This window comes from Triturus cristatus, chromosome 1_1 (assembly GCF_964204655.1).
Source record: "Triturus cristatus chromosome 1_1, aTriCri1.1, whole genome shotgun sequence".
Classification (NCBI taxonomy): domain Eukaryota; kingdom Metazoa; phylum Chordata; class Amphibia; order Caudata; family Salamandridae; genus Triturus; species Triturus cristatus.
The window spans coordinates 1,268,437,059-1,268,460,614 of record NC_140579.1 but is presented as its reverse complement, the minus strand read 5'-3'; the positions used below and the strand labels follow the sequence as shown (position 1 = coordinate 1,268,460,614).

General features: G+C 43.0%; 1 protein-coding gene across 1 annotated transcript in view; it reads left to right on the top strand.

Annotated features, from left to right (window-relative positions):
- Positions 1–23,556, top strand: part of LOC146871935 (translational activator of cytochrome c oxidase 1-like) — a 47,362-nt gene that overhangs the window by 11,800 nt on the left and 12,006 nt on the right. The gene's annotated exons all lie outside the window — the stretch shown is intronic.

Here is a 23,556-nt window from a genome sequence, read left to right as displayed (position 1 = left end):
CAGTTTTGCAAACCTTGGACCAGTAACATTAGTCAAACTAGAGCAAATGTAATGATCATTTGACAGTAGGTATGTGATAGATTGTATCCCTTTTTTATTTTTGGAAATTAGTTGCAAATGGCGAAATTCAAAGCACATTGGATCAGTTGCCTGGGTCTAAAACAGATACGATTCATAATCGACTTTACAAGGGGTAAGATACTGACTCAAGAATGCTTGTTGTTCAATAAATTGTGTTTAGTCTTTTTTTCAGTTGTTAATGCATATCTTCTTTTTATGCTAGTGCGCAGTAATCCTTTTGGTTTTGTTCACCATTTTGGGGTACAGCTCAGAGGGTACCATAGTGCTCTCATGAAAAGGGTTGGAATGGAGTTTGCGGAATGTCCATTCAGTGGCTATTGCTATGCTGATCAGAATAGGGTTATACTGCTTTAATTCTGTATTACTTATTGAACTTGTGGGATTTCTGTGTTGTATTCAGTTTTGGATGTAAAAATTCATCATTGTTTTAATCTGACTGTCAGCTGCGCTTCAATTTTCCCCTGGTATTTTCTGTTATAATAAACACATCTAGAAAGAAGTCATGCTTACTGTTTTGTGTATTTTATTAAACAGTAATTCCCTCAACTTTTCAAGCTTTAGCTGCCTTGCATATTCAATAATTGCCATGTTGGCAAGGTATCTTGTCAGAAAATGGGAAAGTGATAATAAAATCACCTCAAAAACTGGGAAACAGTGTAGTGTTGTCTAATCCAAAAACATCCAGTATGTAGGAGTGAAACGTAGCAACCACTATTATGTTACTGTTTAAGTGTCATATGTATGCACCTGTTCCCTTAGCCGGCATTGTATAGGAAATAAAAAACATAACCTAACTGTAGCCAACTTTTAAGTTAGCCATGGTCAACTGTTTCTCTGCTTGCGATCGCTGCTCTTGCGTATAACTACATTGGTCTTTTCCACTGCCTGTAACAGAGGCTATCTGCGAAGCTGTTGTGATGCCAGCTATCTTCTGCAATGCCTGTGATGCTGTCCATTTACTAACCAGGCCAGACGTCTACTCACCTTACTTGATCAGGGCATAAGTGTGTTCTCCCAAATCCACAAAGTAGATCTGAGTAGCAGTAAATGAAACAGGGGAGTTCTCCTCTTGCTCATGCTGAGTGGAGAAATTAGTGTTTCTGCTCACTATAAATCTCTGGTGACATTTCACATCTGGTTGTCTTCTAAACACTTGTATTTCTGTGTGTTGAGCATAGTGGGGACTAGAGTAGATGCATAGTTAGTAGGGGTCAGTTTAGAACCATATCCAAAGTGAGATTGTTTGATACATTAGAAGAATACATAGCTTGCACATACGTGTGTACTGCCAAGCAAATATTTTGTGAGACATGGATACTATACTACAAAGCACCTGATGTCCTGATTATTAATATCTATGCAAGGGGACTGCCGGGTGGCAGGGGATCCAACGTAGTTACCCTCCTCGATAGCTTCTTAGAAAGCCTGCGGGGAAGTTGTAACTTGATAGTAGCAGGCGACTTTAACTGCTCCTTTGAGCCATTGGACATTGGACTATGATGATGGTAACATTCGTGCAGAGGAGGATGCACAGTGGAATATCCCGCAATTAGATTTATGCCCCATCAAAAAATGGACCGAGGCCGCACTACAGTTAAATGGGTTGTGTCTGGAAAGGGACTGAGGGCAGCTAATGGGAGGTCGCAGTCTGACAGAATGGGTGCTCATACCTTTAACAATGGTTTGAGAAGCAGCCGCATAGATTACATATTTCTTAAAGTAGAATTCTGGACATCCATTTTGGATATGTCGGTGCAGGAGCGGATCGAAAGTGACCATAACCCGCTGGTACTACTATTGCAGGTACCAGGTTTATCTAATTTTATTAATAGTGCTGCCGAGTATGTAACAGCAGAGGTCATGCTCACAAATGACATGAGGAGAGTTAGATGGGCTAGGATCATTGACAATGATGGGGGTCTGGAACAGATGAAGGTAATGGTTGCTTGCTCGATAACCACTCTCCATAATTGTGATACCCAGGAGGACATTAATTCTGTTGTCCTCCAGGTTCACAATGATCTGTTTAAGAAATTAAAAAACGTTTTCATCAAAACTAACAAACCTAGGAAAAAATACTGCGTAAAGGCAGCTTCCTGGTATAACAAATCTTGTAGAGAGGCCTATAAGTTATTATCAAGGGCCATTAGCTCAAAAGTTATGGGTGATATCAAAAAGGCAAGGGCCAGGTATAAGAAAACCCAACTACAAGCAAAGAAGGACTGGGATGAGACTCCTTGGCAAGATCTGCTTGCAGCCAATAAAGGGAAAAACATGGTCCAATTTTGGCAGCTTGTAAAATGAGGCAGTGGTGAATCAACTCCGATACCAATTAATCATGTCGCTCCCAAACTGTGGGCTTCATTTTATGAGGCGCAGTTTACTGCCAATAATTGTAGCGCCGATTTACCCCAATGGCCTACTCCAACCACCACTCTATGTTTTACCAGTCTCGAGGTCGAATCTGTATTGCAATCGATCCCGAGAGGTAGGGCCCCAGGTCCTGACTGTATACCGGCGGACTTGTTCGTGTATGACAAAGAATACTGGGTAACCTACATAAAGATACTTTCAATGCTATAGTCAGTGGTGCTCCTATTCCCGACACATGGTCAGGTGCTGTAATTTTACCTGTATATAAAAAGGGAGATTGTTCACTACCAGGCAACTATAGGCCAATAAGCCTTATACACTCTATTCAGAAGGTTGTTGCCAGGTTAGTTTTAGGTAGAATTCAGGCCTGGATAGAAGAGACAGATATCCTGACACCATTGCAGGCGGGGTTCCGACCTCATACTAGTACCATAGACCAGGTTTTTAGGTTTGTGCTTATCTATTGGCGGGCAATTATTATTGGAGGGGGCTCAATCTATGCAGCTTTTATTGACCATAAATTCGCATTCGATTTAGTTCCTTGTACCAAAATGTGGAGAGCTTTTATGGATATGGAGATGCCATTGGAAATGATGGCCATTTTAGTAAAACAGCACGATTCAAATTACGCACAGGTTCGCTGGGGAATGCAGGGGAATGTCACAGATAGGTTCCCTGTTTCTAAGGGGGCTCAACAAGGGTGCGTTTTAGCACCAACCCGGTTTTCTTTATTCATTAACAGGGTTGTCCAGTACTTTTCCACTCACCCTACAGATGCTCCAACACTAGCTGGTATGAAGATACCTCTGCTCATGTTCGCGGATGATATCTTGATAATATCACAGACTCAAAAGGGTTTGCAGGCTGCTTTGTCCCGTTTCAAGGTGTTTTGCCGCAACCATGAGCTAGTGGTAAATGTGGAGAAAACAAAGTTTATGGTGCTCCACAAACATAAGGCTATAAAAGGGAAAGTGTATATGAACAACGTCCCCTTGGATCAGACCGATGTATTTATATACCTGGGGATAACACTAGGTAGGAAATTAAATTGGAAGCCCCAGATTGATATGCTGGTCCTCAAACATGTACAATTAGCTGGTGTATTGATAAAAGAGCAGAGGCTCTCGCAGACCAAGCCTATTGCCCCAGCCCTAAAGATCTACAATTCTAAAATCAGTACCTCAATACTATATGGTGCTGATCTTTGGGGCTTTGAGGACCTATCATCTTTGGCACTAGCACAAAATAAATTTGTGAGAACATTAAAAGGCCTCCCGCAATCTACACCACTCACCCCCTTATACCTAGATTTGGGTTGCTACAATATAGAGGACTTAGCCCGTTTTAGACCCATAGCATTCTTGAGAAGGCTTTGGACTACTCCTGAGCTTTCACTGTATACCAAGGCTCTCTCTGAAGTTAGGGCGTTGGGTTGCTTACGTAAGATCTCCTGGTTAAACAACATAAACCCACCTTGATTAATATGGGTATGAGCATTTTATGGGAGGACCCAGCTTACAAGTTATTTCCATCGAAAAAGGACTTTAAGGCAGCATACTGGAATATGGTTAAAACCAAGCGCTTTACATCCTTCACGAGGTCCACTCTGGTATGGGAATTTTTGGAGTTTAAACATGAGATTAAGTTTGAAACCTATTGGGACCTCATCACCAGACCGAATGACAGGAAGTTGTACCACCAGTTTAGGGTGGGTTCACTTCCTATAAAAGCACTTACTAGTAGATGGCACCCCCCAACGGATGACAAATGTTTTTATGTCCAGCCCAAACTGAGACACTAGCACACATTTTGTTTGTTTGCCCAGCTTACAAGTCACTTAGGAACAAATGGCTCAAACCTATTTGTATGAACCTGGGCACAAGATTAGCTATGGAGACCGTAAGGATTCTAAAGAGAAACACTCAGGAATCCTTTGTGATTGCCGTGGCAAAGTTTGTGACCTGGATGTGGGTCATCCGAGCTAATAAGATGAGGGTACATTAATTTTGCCAGTCTTTTTGTATGAGGTTTCAGACATTATGGTCTGGTGTCGTTTGTTTAGGTTTTGGTAATCGTTAACCAGGAAATGACTTACTGTCTGTCCCTTGCTGAAATTTGGGCCCAGTAGTATTGACAAAAGACAGGAAGTATTTGTTTGTCACTTATTCCTCGTTTTTAAGTATTTTATACATCCTTATCAAACCATTTTAATTACGTTTTAACACTATGTGTTTTACATCATTGTGGATTTATCGTAATCATGTTCTTTTAATACCTGTTTATATAATTGCGTTTTTTTTTAAAAAAAAGTCTAGATGGACGTGGAAATATAGGAAAGCTCTTGTATTATGAATTTTCCAAGTCATTTTTAATTGTAGATGTATTTTGTCTTTTATGATTGCGACAATCGAAATAAAGACTATATTGATTGATTGACTACAAAGCATCAGTATCCAGAATTACACAAAGAAGTGATAATCGTCAACCCACACAAGATAGATGCAAATAAATATCTACACATTAAATAAATGTGACTAAATATCTGCAACAGGCACACACACACTTGTTATATCAATGTTTCTTTGAGAATATACACAAATAATTTGCAGCCACAAACGCAACATCATTCCATACACACACACACCTGCATACATTTCTGGTACTCCACATAAATGCATATTTGTCAATAGACAGGAGCACACCGATCACAAACATAGCAAAAAGGATGAAAGAAGCAAGGCAGTTATAATACATCACTTCTTGCTTCTGTTCTACCAAACGTCCAAAACAAAACAAAATAGATCAAATCCACTTAGGTATCTTCATTGACTCTAGCTGTTTAGGGAGCATGGAGAGTCATCCATACTTCCACCTAATCCACACCATCACTAGTCACAGTAGCAGATGACATCACACACTATGACTCGTTTTACCACTTCGAGTGCAATTGACCCATACAGGTACCACAGATACGTATAGTTAATATATTTTACTAGATCGATAATAAGACACCCTTGTTGTGTACAGTGGCAACGTTTGAAATCTCTGTGCTGGCATCTCTTAAGCATTGTCTGTATGTAAAAATAGAAACGTACTCGCTTCAGGCCACTTTACATAACTGTCTGAGTGGCTGATGTTTATTGGACTTTGACTGTAAATTTTTACACGCACATCATTTTTTAAACAGCATGGGGAATCTTTGCCACAGCTCCACCCTGTTACTTGTACATAATGATTGGCCAAATTTTCTTAATTCCATACGGATTGTGAAATAATAACTTGTGTTGCATCTAAAAGCATCTCGCTTCATCAGTTTACCCCTTCCCCTCATGTTTCCATCACCCTGACTTCCATAAGTCTCCTCTTACCTCCCCCAGTCTTTCGACTACATCTTTCATAATCAAGAATCCCTCACATAGAACTCTATCTCGAACTCCTTTGACTCTACCTCCTCTCCTCAGCTACTGCAGCAGTCATCCTTGAGATCCTCCTTTCTTTTGAACCATTCCAGATAGCTTTCTCTTTCGTAGTGACGCATATCAAAGTTTTTGACCTATCTAACGAAATAACTGGTTTTGATAATCGCTGCATTTTGGCTACGATGGCTTCATATATTCTTTCTCCTGTTTAATTCACGCAGTATGTCCTGGCAACCACTACCCAATACAATTAGTGCGTTGTTAGACATCTTGATGATATTTCCCCTCTATAAAGGAAAACAAAAAGATCCAAAACTTCCTGTGTTGGCCTCCAAAACTATATTAGGAAAGAAAATCTCCCTTACTTGTTCAGTCAAATACCGAGATGCCATGACTGCGGAACTCAAGTTGAATTTCTAGGCTTTATTGCTGTAAGTGACCTTGATCCATTGGTCGCCTAAAGTAAGTAACCAGATTCCATATAAAATGTAGAATGTAAAGGTTTATTGTAACCTTCGGCGCCCATGACACAGCATAGCTATATACATCTTCTTCTCCTAACGTCCTGGCAGCAACTGACATACTGGTTACTGCTAGAACCTTAGGAACATTCTTGTAGCCCCTTCACATTCTACTTTCTGCACATTCTAACATTCCTATAGCAACATTTTATACGTTCCTTCCCCCTTACAACAAAACAAATAACATTTTTAGTATAATACATAATCTCTAAATTTGCTTGGTACTCTTGTCTCCTGTGAATGAGAAAATGCATTGCTGGAATCCGTATTGGCAGGTGTTACCGGCAGTTGAAGATCAGCACCACGACTATCCATTACTTCTTGTGGTTGCAACTAGATAGATAGATAATGAACTTTATTCGATATGTATAAAAACAATATCATAAAAGTACATACATATAAAAATCCAATAAAAACAGATTAAAATTTCATTCAAATTGTAACATGATTAAGATCAGAATAAAAAGTATGAATACAGTCAAAGCAACAAGATACAGATCCGCTTAAGTCTGCATTGCATATCCTTAGCCTCATCGTCATTTTCAGGTAGGATGAGATGGCTGCCAGGGCTAAAGGTGGTTCCAAGATTTTTAACTTTTGATAAGCCAGTTTGCAAGAGCATAATCCCCATGATTTAAGCAACGGTTTTAAGAAAATTATCCTTGGGAGTTGATAAAATCTACAGAATAGGATGCAGTGAATATTGGATTGAGTCGAAAGGCCATCACATGGGCATTTCGGTAAGTCACTGGACCAACAATTTGAGTTGGGAAAAGTTAAAAGTCTAAAAAAAGTGTTGGTACGAAAGCGGGTCAGGAGCATGCGAGTAAACGGTGATGGTTCTAAGAGTAGGTATTGCTGTATACCGCTCGTAGTGATCAGATGTTGATAGTCTGCAGTTGTACTCTTCTGTTTTTCTTGGGACCATCGTTGGCAGCTCAAGTGATTTAGAACAAGTCCCTTTAGCTTGGCTTTTGCAATGTTACCAAGGGTTAAAGGATCGTTAAAAAATTCAGGATGCCCTATGTCAATGGATAACCTCTTGACATAATTCAACCATTTGATGTTTTTGACCTCTTTCAGTTTTAGACAGTCTGTAATAATTTCCCTATTAAAAGGTGTCTCTTCGTTGGTCCAGACTTTATGCCATAATATGAGTGGGGAAGAATTAATGGTATCCGCAATGTATGTGAGGCCCAATTCAGTATGCACCATATAAGTAGAAGTGCCAGGAGGTACAGCCAGAAGGTAACGTAAAAAAGCATTCTCAAGGCGTTGGATGTGCTCAGCGGGTTCAATCCCCCAAATCCCCGATCCATAGGTACCAGTTGAAATGCACTTCGCCCGGTAAATCTGAAGTAAGGGGCTAATTGGGCGACCCCCTAATTTTTTGGAAAAGTTGGTCAGTGCTCCTATGGCTTTAGATAGTGCTAACCCTCTGGCTTGGGCCGCGGCTCGCCAAGTGCCCCTCTTATTGAAGGTAATGCCCAAATAAGGGAAACTATCAATGTTAATTAATTTTTTGCCATTCAGAAAAATGGTACATGTTTTTTGCCGATCCCTAGGCTGCAGGACATGGTGTAGGTTTTAGAGGTGTTGACATTTAAGCCTCTATTTGACATGAAGTCAGTAAATTCAGTGACTGCCCTTTGTAGCCCCATGCGGGTCTGGGACATAATTGCAGCATCGTCTGCGTAGAGCAAGATGGGAATAGGTTTACCATTAATTGTGGGGTAATCGTGGAAAGTTCTATTCAGATGAAAGCTGACAGAGTTGATATAAAGGGTAAAAAGTAAGGGGGCTAGTATACAACCCTGTCTAACACCTCGTCTGATAAAAAATTTGTCGGAACATTCTCCATTATTACCATATCTCACGCGGGCAGATGCGTCCCTATACAGCTCTTTAATGAATGATATAATGAGAGGATCTAAGCCAATCTCTGCAAGGGATTCCCATAGCTGCATGTGGTCAACACAATCAAATGCAGAACTGAGGTCTACAAAAGTTATAAAGAGGTTTCCTTTTTGTGCCTGGGTATATTTGGCTATTATTAGGGTCAGGTTTAGGCCCTGTTCTATAGTACCCTTGCCTTGTCTGAAGCCATATTGCAGGTCAGAGATAATATCTTGAGTGCTTAGCCAATCATGTATTCTATTTAAAATAATTCGCCCAGCTACCTTCATAAGGGAGTCTAAGAGTGAAATTGGGCGGTAATTGGCAGGATTGTCCCTTGCGCCTTTTTTAAAGATCGGGACGACAATTGCCTCTGGCCAGGTGGAAATAAAACCGGTGGTATTCAAAGAGTTCAGTACGTTGGTAAGCAGTGGGGCCCATAAGTCAGGTTGTGACTTAAAAACATCTATTGGGACGCAGTCTGGACCTGGGGCTTTCCCGGAGGGGCTGTCTTTTAAGGCCATTAATACCTCGGCGTGGTCAAAGAAAATATTTAAAGGGAAGGGGGTGGTGATGATTGAGTTAGGAGGGGAGTTGGGGTCATTTTCCCACTCAGATGATCGATTATCCGAATCGATAGGGTTATATCATGTACTAAAATGTTTAACCCAGGTTTCTGGGGTAATAGCTGAGTCCAAAATCGGTAGCTGAGAGGGTCGAAAAAAGGGGGCGTTGACTGCCCTCCAAAAAGCAGTGTTATCCCTCTTCCCAGAGGCTTCCACAAGAGCTGACCAGGCCTGCGACTTCAGCTGGTTTTGTCTTGCCTGACGCTGGATACGATAGTTGTGTCTGGCTTGCTGGACCTCTGCACGATTTCTAGGGTTAGACTTCAAAGCTGCTTTCAAAAGTCGCAGGGCTTTGGAACAATCCCTGTTGAACCAGCCGTGGGTGAGTGGGGTAGTTTTATTTGGAGCACGTGCAAGCAGAGTTTTAATTTCAGACAAACTTACAGAGAAAGAATCTGTTATTGTCTGCGAATTTTCTGTAGGTGACAAACAAATTTGGATATGGTCGTAAACATTATTAACCAGAGTATTTAGAAAAGTAAGGGGGACCACTTTGTCCCATTTGAGAAAAAGGCCCATAGTGGTTCCCAACTGCAGGGGAGGAGAGTAAAGGGGATTTTGCCTGGCCTTGTCATTAGTGTGCGAGGTTAACTTAAAAGTTACCTCGATCGGATAGTGATCACTAATAGCAGTATCAAGGGTCTCCCAGGTGAGTATCGACCCTGAGTACCTAGAAGAGATAAGTGAGTAATCAATCGTGGTATGGCAGCCTCTCCCATTGTAGGTGGGTTTAAAGCACTTAGGTGGAAGACATAGGTCATTGACGAAAGATAGATTAAAATGGGATGTTAGGCCATTTAGAAGGTCTCTCAGTTTGGTATGACGAAAATGGCTGGGAGAATCATCCATATCAGTTGTCAAGCCACTGATGCCTTTAATACTCTGAGGACATAGAGAGCAGTTAAAATCGCCTACCAAGATGATTAAGGTGTCAGAGTTAGTTTGGGACTCTATTTTAATTAGGTCGGATTTTAATCCATTAAGGACCAAGTCCAGGTGTGAGTTTGGGATGTTATTATAGAAGTTGGCCAGGACGATGTTTTTAAAAAGGCCACCGGTCAAACTAATTAACTGATAATTTGAAGACCCTGTGATATAAGTTGGTTTAAGGCGACATTCTACAGAAATGTAGGTCATGAGTCCTCCCTTGTTTCTACCATGAAAGCTGGGAGAAGCTGGGGTGTGAAAAGTCTGATACCCTAGGAGATGGAGCTCTGTGGTAGTCCAAGTTTCCTGCAGGCAGATGATACTATATCGGGAAACAATTTGGATCCATGCGGCATTAGTCAATTTGTCGAGGAGTCCTGCCACGTTCCAAGACAAAAGGCTATCACCCTGCAGGGGCTCATCCATACCAATATTACCATTCATAGGGTCAGTTACAGCCTCAGCAATTTCTGAAGAGTGCGGTGAAATTTTTGGAAAAAGAGTATATCTGTGGGCCGGATAAGTGAGAGGAAGGTTGGTAATCAAACAGTCTGGAGATGGCATTGACTCTAAAGATGAAGAGTCAGGGACGATGTCAAGAGTTGACTTCCACCCCATATTGTCAGTGGCCAATGTGTTGTTCTTGGGATTGAAGTTATCTGATGGTAGAATAGATGACGAGGTACGCATGGTAGAAGGATTGTCAACCAGGGGTCCAGGATTGAGAAGTCAATCCTGTTCGTCCAAACCTGAAAGAGTGGCGTATCTGTTTGAGGTTGGGATAATGAAATGAGATTGCTCAGTGATGACCCTCGCTGGTGAATATGATGACAAAAGAGAGCGGGGATAAAAATAGCTTAAGTCGACCGTTGAAATTCCCAAACCCCTACCTGGAGTATACCAATCCACTATGTGGGATAGCACCCTACGATCTCGGAAGTTAATTATAATAACATCACCCTGTATGTCCTTGGGTATGGGGCCCAACCATTTCAGTCTCCTGACATGTAATATTTCGCCATTAATTTCAGGGGGGAGTGGTCTGTTTTGAGTCAGCCAGTGTACTACTTTGTTCTTGAGTTCCTGGTATCTCTCCGTTTTACCCTGAGCAAGCGCAGGGACACCAATAAGAGTCACTACGTAGAGAGCCGCTTCGGGGGGCAAGTCAATGTAAGAACTTTTATCCAATTTATAGTCTGGGGGGGGCTGCCAATTAATGTTATTACTCGGAGGCGCTACTGGGTTCGAAGTTTGATCTTCTCTTGAGAGCCTATTGGCTGTGAATTGTTTCTCTGGTATAGGCAGGGAAACTTGTATCTTCTTTATATGATTAAGTGTGTTTGACTGAGTAGTTATTTGAGTGGTAGGGGGGGACGTGGTAGGCACAGTGGGGTTTTTACATAAATGAGAATTCAAATCATTATTTAATGTAATGAAGGAAGCATGAGATGCTTCCAGACATGTTAGCTGTGTTGCAATGTTCTTAACTCTCTCTATTAAGGGTGAGAGTAAAGATCTTACCAAGTGCTCTATATCGGTCAATAGGTTGGAAAAAGGAGAAATAGGAGGCTGTGTCGGGAGTGCAGAAGGCCTGATTCGTGTAGGAGTCGATATTGACTGGGGCGGGGGTTTGGGCACATCCTGGTGGCAGTCTTTTCTCCTTTTTTTTATTGGAGCAGTGAGAATATTTTTTGCTGTAGTCTTGGGGCAAGAGGCTCTAGTTTTAGTAGCTTTTCTCTTAAGTGTCTTAACAGTATGAGTGTGAGTTAGATCCACACAGGGAATGCCCGTTAAAGGTTGTAAGTTGGGGGGACGTATATCGGGTTCAATTACGGTGGGCGCTATGTCTATTGGATCACAAGATTGCGCGAGGATCCCATCGTCGTTGATTAAATCAGGATCAGGAGTCCTAGATGGCGGTGAGGGAACCTGTTGAATGGGACCCAAGGAAGAACGCTTCTGAAAAACAGGGTCCAATTATAGGCGGCGTTCCGTAATGGCAATCTCTTGTTCCAAAACGGAAGCAGCCCTGGTAATAAAATGGTCTAGGGTCCCCCTAACTGAGCCCCCTACCAGGGAGAGCCTTGGTTTTGTAGAATGCGTGGTCATGTTAATTTGTTATGTGGAGATGAAACGCTAATAAAAAGGAAAGCCAATGCTAACATGCAATGGAAATAATATGGCACATAAAACTAAAGGACGGTCAATGGCTATAAGAGACAGCTCCCCTTATACCCACAATAAGGCAATGAAAGTAACAATCACCTTGCTCTGGAACAACTTGTAGCGTTTGAGTAGCCTACATCAGGGGGGGTGGCCCAGCCCAGCCTCAGTCGGCCTTGGACGGCCGTAGACGGCCCGCCCTTTGCCCGGGCTTACCCCGGCGTGTCCCGCTGCGCGTCCCGCGAAGCGGGAGGCGCGAGGTCTTGTTGAAGTCCGCCGCCGGTTTGAAGGAGAGGGGCTGCTGATTGTAACACTGCCCCCAGCTGCTTCTGGTCCAGGTAGTTCTGCGGTGGTCAGGTCAGACTGCTTCGCTCACCATACGCTGCGCGTCCCGCGAAGCGGGAGGCGCAACGTCTTTTTGAAGTCCGCCGCCGGTTTGAAAGGGAGGGGCTGCTGATTGTAACACTGCCCCAGCTGCTTCTGGTCCAGGTAGTTCTGCGGTGGTCAGGTCAGACTGCTTCGCTCACCATACGCTGTTCCAGGTAGCGTTGGAGCCGGCTCGTCGCTGCTGCGTGCCCCGCTCCTCCAAGGCGGCCTGCTCCCTTTTGCCCAGTTCACTGAGGCTGGGCGAACTCATGAATTTCAACCTGAGTTCTCATCAGAGGAGGAGCCTCCCTCCTTCCTCCCCCAGGTAATATAGCCTGATACCGCCAACCACATCCAGTAACTGTACAAAAGTCCCTGCTAAACGTATCCCAAAAAAGGTGGGAAAAAACAAAAATCTTTACGAAGGTCGTGCAGAGTGATGTTCGCAGCAGAGGTGGTCAAAATGTAGAACGGACAATAGTAGCCCCTTCACATTCTACTTTCTGCACATTCTAACATTCCTATAGCAACATTTTATACGTTCCTTCCCCCTTACAACAAAACAAATAACATTTTTAGTATAATACATAATCTCTAAATTTGCTTGGTACTCTTGTCTCCTGTGAACGAGAAAATGCATTGCTGGAATCCGTATTGGCAGGTGTTACCGGCAGTTGAAGATCAGCACCACGACTATCCATTACTTCTTGTGGTTGCAACTAAGTTTGTCAGTCAGATTCGGTCTCTGCCTGTCTCCTATTTTTGATAATATCAGCCTGTGTGGGAGAAATATTTTTTACCAATTGTCTTCTATTCCACCAACCTTTCCCTTGTAATAAAATGGACCCTTTTGTGACTTTTACAATTTGGACTAGTACAGAAAACTTGGATTGCCTCTCTTGACTTTTCTATGATTTGTAACTAAAGCCCAATCTCCTGTATTGAAATCCTTTCATAGGAATGAAGTTTCTGGTCAAAGTACTCTTTCATCTCAGCTTGTTTCAATGCAACTGAACGTGAAATGCTTTCAGTAATCTTTGACCAGTGCCTGCTTTACTATTCAACCAACTCGGAAATAGGCGCGTGTGAACCTTGTGACCTCTCAATAAAGTGAAAGGTACTTCATCTGTAGTGCTGTGAGGAGTAATATTATAATTCCACACATTGTCATTCAAAAACTTTCTCACATCTTGGCATTAGGTGGGAGCTGTTTGTTTTCCCTCTTTCAGAATTCTGTTGGCTCGGTCTACTAAACCATTAGAACACGGTAAATACAAAGCAAAGTTGTGATATCCAATGTCTTAATATTTAAAAAAATGTTTTTTTACGCTCGGATACAAGGTGAGTCTCATTATCAGTTACAATTTCTTTCATAGACCTCTCTAACTTGAACACATTTTTCAAGAATGTAATGGCAGCATTAGTACTGAGTGACTCAATAAACGAATGATAAATCCACTTTGGGTGATAATCTGTTATGAAAATGAGATATTTCATGTTAGAAGGAAATGAGAAGTCTAAACCAATTGTATCCCATGCACAAGAAGAAAACGGAACCGGTTGTAAAGGAGCTTCCTGTTTAATTCTTTTACGTTTTGGATATTCCTGGGTGTCCTTGATGAGCTAATGTTATCAGCTCATGCCTCAAATCTTTTGGTGGAACGTATACCTCCCCTCGCATAAGCATACTGCTCTTAAAGCATCTCAGGTGTGTCCATCACCGTATTGGAGGCAAGGACTAGTAATAATTGGGTCTTACTCGCTGGCTTGCAGTGCGCCTATTATTGTGAATAACATTTGTATTTTTTTATTTTTATTGAGCAGAGCTGTCAAGAAGCATCCAATATTTACACTTAACAAATACTTCAAACTTTGACCAAAATACAAAAATCTTTGTTCATTAATCATTGATTACCGATAGCATCAGCCAAAAAAAAAAAAAAAAGAAAACAACAACAAATTAACAATCAAAAAAATACTCCCAAACCTGCAAACATTTCTTAATTGCCCCCACCCGTTTGGCATAGGCTTCTTCGAACCGCTTAGTTCGTTTCATCTTCATCAACCATTTCTCAAACAAAGGTATTTCCGATGATCTCCAGTTTTGTAAAATTAATGAACGAGCAACCAACATAACAATAGCAAGAAAGACCCTCAGTTTTCGATAGTATAACCTCCCTAGTAGCTATCCCGAACAAAGCAGCTTCTGCTGAGGGTTTGTACGTTCTTTTAATCGCCCTGCTGAAATATGCAAATATTTTTTCCCAAAACATTATCAGCTTGGGGCAAGAAAAAAAATATGCTGGCATCCCCCTTCCGCTAGAGTACCACAGCGAAAACAGCTATTTGCCACTGCTGGATATATTTTATTTTATGCTTCTGGGGTATAATATGCCATCCAGTGGGCAAGAAATGCCATTCTTTTATAGTTAGCGGCTCTCAAAATCTTGTTTCCTGTGGTTGAAATCTTTTGCCATTCTTGATAAGAAAAAACACATTGTGTTTGAACAGCGACTTTCTCCAGCATCTTTAAAACCAATGGAGATTCGTCTTGAGAGTTCATTAAATGATACCAATTGCCCACTCCAGACAGTTTCGATATATATAATGCAGAAGCAATTCTTCCTGGGTGGGATATTAAATATAAGATTGTATTTTTTCAAAAAATGAATAATTTGAATAAATTCAAAAAAAGGTTTATTGGGACCATGGCTCCTGGCCTGTACTTCTTCCCAAATAATCATCCTGCCCTGAATACCAAATTGATTAACTGTCCCCAAGCCATAATCATTCCATTTCTTCAATTGAGTAGAGTGAATATATAAGCCTAGATCTCGACACTCGGTTAATTTTAATGAAAAAAAAACAGAGAAATCTTTTTGTTTAGAAAAAAAATGTCTACTAACGTTTTATATCTAGTTCTCTTTGGGAGTTTGGATGTCTTTAAAAAAGTAGGAAGTTGAGTTCCGGCTTCCTGAATCATTTTGTTGACAAAGAAATTGTCGACCTGATGCGGTTTAGACAATAAACTTGCTACATAATCATAAAATTATGAATCCTAATATAAACGAATATTTGGCAGTGCCAAACCACCCAAACTGAGTATCTAATTGCAGAATTGGCAACTTAAATCTAGCTGTCCTTTTATTCCATACAAATGACCTAATCATTGAATCGATCCCTTTAAAAAAACTAGCGTTGACCTTAATCGGAATATTAGTAAAAAGAAATATCAACAGAGGTAGAATAGACATCTTAATCAGTGCCACACGTCCTATTAAAGTTAGAGGAAGATTGGTCCATTTTTCCAGCAATTTCTGAATCTTTTATACTGGCTGCTTCATAATTATTCTTAACTAACTCCCCATAATAGCCTGTAACGTAAATTCCCAAATACCGTATGGGATCGGTCTTAGATGCCTGTTTTAAATCTTATGGGAGGAATTCAGTCCCAGTGTTTAACATTAAAATTTCAGTTTTACAGGGTTTAATTTTTTATAACCCCATATTTGTTCGAATTTCCTAAATTCTGCCATTGTTGACTGCAGATTTAATTTTTCTGGAGCTAAGTACAGAATAGCATCATCGGCAAAAAGTTTTAATTTCGCCATTCCTTCGATCGGGGCTCTAATATTCCTATTAGCTTGTAATCTAATTGCAAGAGGTTCAATAAAAAAAAGTAAATAAAAGGGGTGCTAAGGGGCAAACCTGCCCGGTCCCACGATTTATATCTATTAATCCTGATTGGGCCCCATTAACTATTATCTGTGCCTGTGCCCCAAGGTAGATGTTTTTAAGCATAGCTATTACTGAAGACGGGATTCCAAACCTAAAAAGTGCATAAAATAACAAGTCCCAATTAACTAAATCAAAAGCTTTTTCTGCATCTACCATCATGATACAGGCAGGTGTCTTATTGATATTTAAAATAATCAAGAGCTTGAATAAAAAAACGGGTGTTGGTCGTCATCATGCGACCTGCTATAAACCCCGTTTGATCACCGTGGATTACTTCCTTGGCTGCGGAGGTGAATCGCTGGGCCCAAATCTTCATAAAAATTTTATAGTCGGCGTTTAGTTGACTAATGGGTCGATAAGAATTCAAATTATTAGACAGTTTGCCCTTTTTTATTAATTTAATTACTATCGCTCTTTTCAATTCTGAAGATACCGACACGCCAGTTTTAATATGATCAAATAATTTTTCCAAAAATGAGGTCAACTCCTTCGCAAAAAATTTATAAAATTTGGTCGGGATTCCATCCTCGCCACAAGCTTTTGCTTCGGCCAAAGATTTAATAACTGACGATATCTCGGCTTCTGTAATTCTCTTCTGCAGTAACATAGCTACACTCTGAGATATTGTAGGTAATTGGAGTGAAGCGAAATACTCCTGAATCATTTCCGGATTAACTGGATATTTGGTGGTATATACTTGTTGAAAATGATCAACAAAAATTCAAGGAATGTTAGCTCTGTCAGTTACTAATGTATTTGTTTTGGGAATCTATTATTTCTATGATACAGGCGGATTCTTGTCGAGCTCTAGTTGACCAAGCTAGCATCTTTCCAACCATTTGGCTTTTTTCATACACCTTCTGCAAATATGTCTGAGAGCTATTTATTTCTTCTAGGACAAAAAATTCTCTTAATGACTTCCTGGCCTGATCCAGCTGAGCCCGATATATGGAGCCAACGAGTTTAGAAGCACAAACCAACGACTGCTGAAGCTGTGTGATTTGTCCTAAACGTTCCCTAGTTTTCCTGGCGGAAGCAGCTATCATCTGCCCGCGGGCTGCAGCCTTAAAACCACCCCAGACAGAAAGCATTTCAGCTGTCCCTTCATTAATTGTAAAATAATCTAGTAACCAGAGTCTAAAGTCTTCAAGCCAAACTGGATCTTGAAGAAGGCGATCCATCTGCCACTTGGACCTGCTCTTTTTAGAAGAACCCATTTCTATACCAACCTGAACATAAGAATGATCAGAAAAAGCATTCACACCAATGTCTGCATCTCTAAGAGACAATGAGCGTGACAACAATAAGAAATCAATTCGGGATGCAGTTTGATGTTGGTGAGAAGAGCAAGTATGTTGACGAACAGTCTGATTAAGCAAACGCCATGCATCAATTAGCTGAAGATCTTCTACCAAAGCCTCAAAAACCTTCTTAGTTTTAGGTTTCAGTCGTTTTTTTCCTCTATTCAAAGTATCCGTTTTCAAGTCATGAATATAATTAAAATCGCCCTTGTAGGACCGGGGGTCACCAGGCCCTATGGGGGTAGCGTGGCGCGAGCAGGTAGGCATCCAAAGGCTTACGTGTAAAGTGACCATACATCTCACACATCCACTGAGACAGGAAACGCACGCAATAATTGACACCACACAGTAGGTTGAATAAAACCAATCAGTTTTATCTAGATCAACATTAGGATCAAAAGCATTTCATTAGGAATAGATTGGCAGTTCATTAAAACATCAAAACCTGGCATTGAATCAAAGCGCGACACCTGGTGATCCTGGGGAGCGTCAAATACAGCGTTTACGCCAAGCGCGGCACATAGCAATTCATTAGCGCTTCAAAACATGGCACTTAAGCATAGCGCTACACATAGCAAATCAATAGTGCTCCAAAACACGGCACTTAAGCATAGCGCTGCACATAGCCAATCAATAGCGCTGCAAAACATGGCATTTAAGCATAGCGCTGCACATAGCCAATCAATAGCGCTGCAACACACGGCATTTAAACCTAGCGCTGCACATAGCAAATCAATAGCGCTTCAAAACATGGCAGTACATTGAAGCCTGACACATGGCATTACATTGGTGCATTAAACCTTGCAGGTCATTGAAGCCCTAAACATTGTAAATCACTGGAGCGCTAAACATCACGGTTCACTGAGGCGCTCAATGGGTAATCTCAGTAGAGCATCAAGCCCTACAAGTCTTTACAGCGCTCAACTGGCATGGACTTCAAGCGCTACACCTGGTACAAAGTCAAAGCGCTACTCTAACACATCTAATGGAGCAACGCGCTACTCATGGCAATTAATCATAGCGCTTAATCCATTAGTCGAAGCGCTAAATAGGGCAAGGGTTCCAAGCTTTAAGTTGGGCATTTCCTTCCGAGCATTCCCCCTGGGTGGAAGTCAGATGTTCGACACGTGTTTGGCACGGCCGCCGGCCAGGTGGGGGTACACCGTCTCACCTTCTTCCCTCAAATGCCTTAGGAAGGATGTCCGCCATCGGCCGGTGTCGGGCCCTGTTCTGAGGGATGTGGGGCCAACCGACGTGATGGGGGATCCACCCTGGGGGAGGGGCGTGCTCCGGGCTCCACGGGGCCTCCCGCCCACGTCCCCGGGGGGGGGTTACCTTGAGCTTCGGCCTCAGCTAGGCCCTTGCGCCGGTCCCGCCATCGAGAGGGGCTCCCTCCTTCACGCGAGCCTTCGGCAGGGGAGGCACGCCCGCAACCACCAATCCTAGCGCAGCCTGTGGGGGCGCGGCCTCCACAATCTCTCCCCAGACAGCGGGGCGGCGTTGAGCAGTCCGCCCCCATCACGTGTTGGTGGGTGATGGCTTCAAGGCCTAGCGCGGCCTTCTTTAATCTACGGCGGCCCTCTTCCAGTTACGGCCTGCGTCGCGCGGCCGTCTTTGGTCACGGCGGGGCCCCGGTCTTCCCCGCGGGCCCCCGTGGATGTCAGGGGACAAGCTACTCGGCCCCGGGCCGCAGCGGTGAGTGACGGGAAGGTACCCCAACAGGGGTGGGGGAAAGCAAGTCTCTGGCTGTCCTCTGGGGGCAATTCGACCGATGCCCAGCGCTCCCTACGCCCACAGGGGGAGCGCTACAGCTCAGGGCAGGTTGAAGGGGCAGGCTCCACGACAGTGACACGTGGGTGAAGGGTGGGGGGGATCCCAGGTGGGGCCAGGGAGCGTGGGGGTGTCACTGCGCTGTTACCTGGCTGATCCCTCAGCAGTTCTGTGGTAAAGTTAGTAGATTTTCTTGGCGCTTGTTGGTTCTGGCGCCCTTGGCGGGTTTGTTCCTTGGGGGGGGTGGGGGGGGGTAGATTGAGTTGGTGACTAGGTAGTTCTTAGTCAGGCTTGGTAGGTGGTTCCTGGGTTCCCCTCCCGCTGGGCCAGATCAGTGGGCTAGTTCAGGATCCCTCACTCAACTTAAAAGGCAGCACCTAAGCCCTGTCACTTTCAGTGGCATAGGTCCCTGACTAGGCCCTACCGCCTAAAACTCCTGCGTAGGTTCCCCCAGGTCTGCGTCGCCCCAACTGACTAAAGATGTTCCCTCCTTTCCTTAAGTATCCCTAGGTCAGGTGACCACCCTCTTAGGCGGCAAAAGTAAACCCCACCCTTCTTCTAGAAGGTTCCAGCAAGTTCCAGGAGCTGCCCCACTCTAGCTATAGGACAAAAAGGCAGGCTGGTGTCGCAACAATGTTGTAGGGTCCCAGCCAGCTCCTGGCAACTAAGGTGCTACTAAAAAGGCCACTCCGCAGTAGCAGGGGCCTGTGGCAGCCATATTGGGGGAAGAGAGCACCTGCACCTTAACACTGATTAGCAATGGAAAGGTGCTCGGAGACCTAAGGCCAACGAAAAAGAGAGTGGAAAAAATGAGGCAAGGGCAAAAACACAGGGAAAGACCACCCTAGGGCTGACTGGTCTAACAGCCCTCAAACACAATTTGCCCCGAGACCCCGATGAGGAGTTTGTAGAGTGTACGTAATGCAAATACGTCGTCAGTTATTGGACCATAATAACTTACTAAATTCAGAAGCTGTCCATTTAACGAGACCTGTACCCAAATCCACCTCCCCTGCGGATCCCTTTGTTCCTGGAGAAACATCCAATCAAATTCCCGAGAGAAATAAATAGCAACCCCCCGCATTGTGACACCCGCAGAAGCAATAAAAACTCAAACATTCCTGGAATATAACATTTTGGGTTTTCAGAAGAGATTCCTGAAAAAAAAGATTTTGAGGCTTTAGAGTAACTAGCCACCTGATCAATCCACCGTATTTACGTCTGTTCAATATTCCATTAACAGATAGAATCTGGCATTTACAGGATAAACTCATTCTAACAGATAGACAAGGAAAAAAGAGAAGCATTATAAAAAACAATATAAGCTGCAGTTCTATACTCAGTTGATTACTACACCATTTAGCACTTTCCTGAACGCACCTGCTCATTTTTTCTGTTAGCCCAAACCACCCTAACCCTCCCTCAACGACACCCCAATAACCATCCTACCCTTAGGAAATGCGGCTAGCCCCGCTATCCACATACTCCCCCCGCCCCCCCAGTGGTCGTGCTGGTGCCCTGATATTGCACCAAAAAGTGACCTCCCCCCCCCCCCCTTCCCCACAAACCGAATCCTCAAGATCAAGACTCTGCAAAGTCCTAGAATCCACTATTCAAATATTCAAAAAGAAGTTTTAAGAAGGAACATCAACTCTAAATGCTAATCTTCTAGTTTAGACATAGAATAGCATTATAGAATAACAAGACAAAGGACCAAAAGAAAACCCCAATTATTTTCCGACTGAAATTGCCTTAAGCAACTCCTGTGCTTCTTCAAAGCAAGTAAAGAAATGTTAGAAGAGACAGCAGCTCTAATTACTTATCTTCTAGTTTAAACATGAAATAAGATTATAGAATCACAAAACAAAAGACAAAAAACCCAATTATTTTCCGACTGAAATTGCCTTGAGCAGCTCCTGCGCTTCTTCAATTCGAGTGAACAAATGAAACTTCCCCTGCACGAGGACTTTGAGTTTGGATTGTTGCGCAATAGAAGCTTGTGCCCCTAGACCTTTAAACAGATACAATAACTTAAATTCTTTGCTCCTTCTTGCCGCTGCCGCAGACATGTCAGAAAAAATTCTACATTTGGCTCCATTTTCGGTTTCAAACTGTCTCATCTGGATTGCCTTAGACAGAACTTTTTCCTTTATGCGATAATCTGCAAAATTCACAAGTAACGTGCGAGGGAACTTCTCATTGGGAGGAAGATGAGCAGGAACCCGATGGGCCCTAGTTAATGTTAAGTCACTGGAAAACTCGGGAATCACTGCCTTCTTCATAAAGGATTCGACCCACTTGAGTATCAGCCCCTTCAAGCCGCTCCGGAACGCCCACTATCCGAAAATTAGAGCGACGTGAAAAATTCTCAAGTTCTTCAATCTTGTTCTCCATGATTGTTTTTTCCCGAGAGACTGAGTCTACTTGCTGAAGAATACCATTCATTTGATCCCCAAGGGAGGAAATCCTGGATTCAGCCTCGTGAACACAGATGGGGAGACTAGCAACTGCTTCCTCTATCTTTCCCAGTCGCTGCTGTATAGTTACAATTTCAATCTGTTGTTTTTTCCTCATGTCCCGGATTTCTTCCTGGATCATATTTAACATAGTTTTTATATCCATGTGGTATGAAGCAACCTTCTCATCTTGGAATACAAAATCACATTCTTTAGTTCCTTGCTGTAGCTCATTATTATCTGCACTGAATGCGGGATCTAATAAAATAATACCACTTTCCAGAGGAAATTTAGTCTTTGAAAGAGCTGAAAGCATTTGGTGACTTTGCGGAGCGTGCTGGTCTTGCTCATCTAACTGACCCTGTACCTGGGTCAGGATGGAACCATTAGATTGGATTAGAGAGTTATTTATGCTGGTAGGGAAGAGAGAGGGCGGAGACTGAGGAAGCGGGGTCGCGACTGCCATCGCCACAGTCAAAGCAGTAGGTTGAAGTAGGACCAAAGGACCCAAAGCTGGCAGAAATTCTTCTACCTGTACCTGTGGCGCCTGTCTGCCTGGGAGAGACGCCCCTGGTGACGAGGAGGAAAGTGGGCCCGGAAACGGTACTGGCTCTAGCGCTACTGCTTGCGTTGTTGAGACTCCTGTTGCCACCAGAATATTTTGCTCGAGAGGATCTCGGCTAGGTTTGCCTGTTGACGTAATGGGAAGTAGGATCTTTTTGACAAAAAGAGGGAAATCTCGAGCATTTTTTTGCTCCTGATTTGGGCAAGGTCCAATACTCCCTGGCAGAGTAACCACATTTTTATCCTTTGAGATTGATTCTGGAGCCTCCATCAAACGTATCTCTTTTAAAGAGAAATCATCGGTTTCTGAGCTCTGAGAGCTGAAGGAGGACTCGCCACGATGCATTTTGCTTCCTGCTTTTATTAAAGTCTGGTTCAGCTTGGCTTTTGCTGAGCGTGTTTTATTTTTTGCGGCAATCGCAGCATCCGCTTAGGCTGCCGCAGCGGCCAGCTTCGCTGCTTCTTCATTGTGTATCTTGAGCTCTCAACACCAACTTATTAGTCACCAAACGGAGATCTATACGAGTCTCTAGCCAAGTCTCTCGCTGTCTCTAATCTGCACTCCCCTCCTGCCAGAGTTAGAATTAGCTCCTTTAGCAGCCTCCCAGCTCTTCCAGCTTGTTCCCAGGGTTTTTTCCCCCTTTTTTTTTTTATCCGTTTACCAGTGTTTTTAAAGGCAGAGAAAAAACCCCCCAAAAACCCCCCCAAAAAACCTTTAGCTTGCTTTATTTCGCCACCTCAGCTTTTAGCGGGCTAAAAATTCAATCAAAGCAAGTCTTTTTGCAAGTCTCTAACAGAGTCTTAAGCCATCAATTTAATAGGACTCACCGCTCTCCCAACGCTCTCCTCCTGGCCATGTTATATTAGCCACCAGCTCTCACGGCGTTGTCCCGGCGTTTTTCTGCGTTTTACCAGGTTTTAAAATGGATATTAATGTGAAGAACATTGTCTCAATAATATTAAATACTGAAGATATTTGTAAAATCATTTCGTGTGCCTGTCACCGGAAGTGCAGGCCGACAAAACTTTATGCCTTAGAACGGAAGATTCAACCTGAAAACGAACTTTAATTGCACGCTCCGACACTTGGGCCTGCCACAATGCCCAAAGCAAGATACCTGAGTTTGGCATGGTTACGGAGAAATGCAGCTTGTAAGCAGAAGCGTCTATGACATCAACGAAGGTACAGCACAAAGGGTGAGCGTATTCCTAGAGGTAATCGCACGCCGATAAGGTCGATGCACGCAGTTAAATAAAAGCGGCCCACCAATTACTCACTAGCGATGCAAAAGTACTAACAAACGGCACTGGTGCCGCTTCCAGCACGATGTGTGCAGGCAAATACCAAGCTCAGC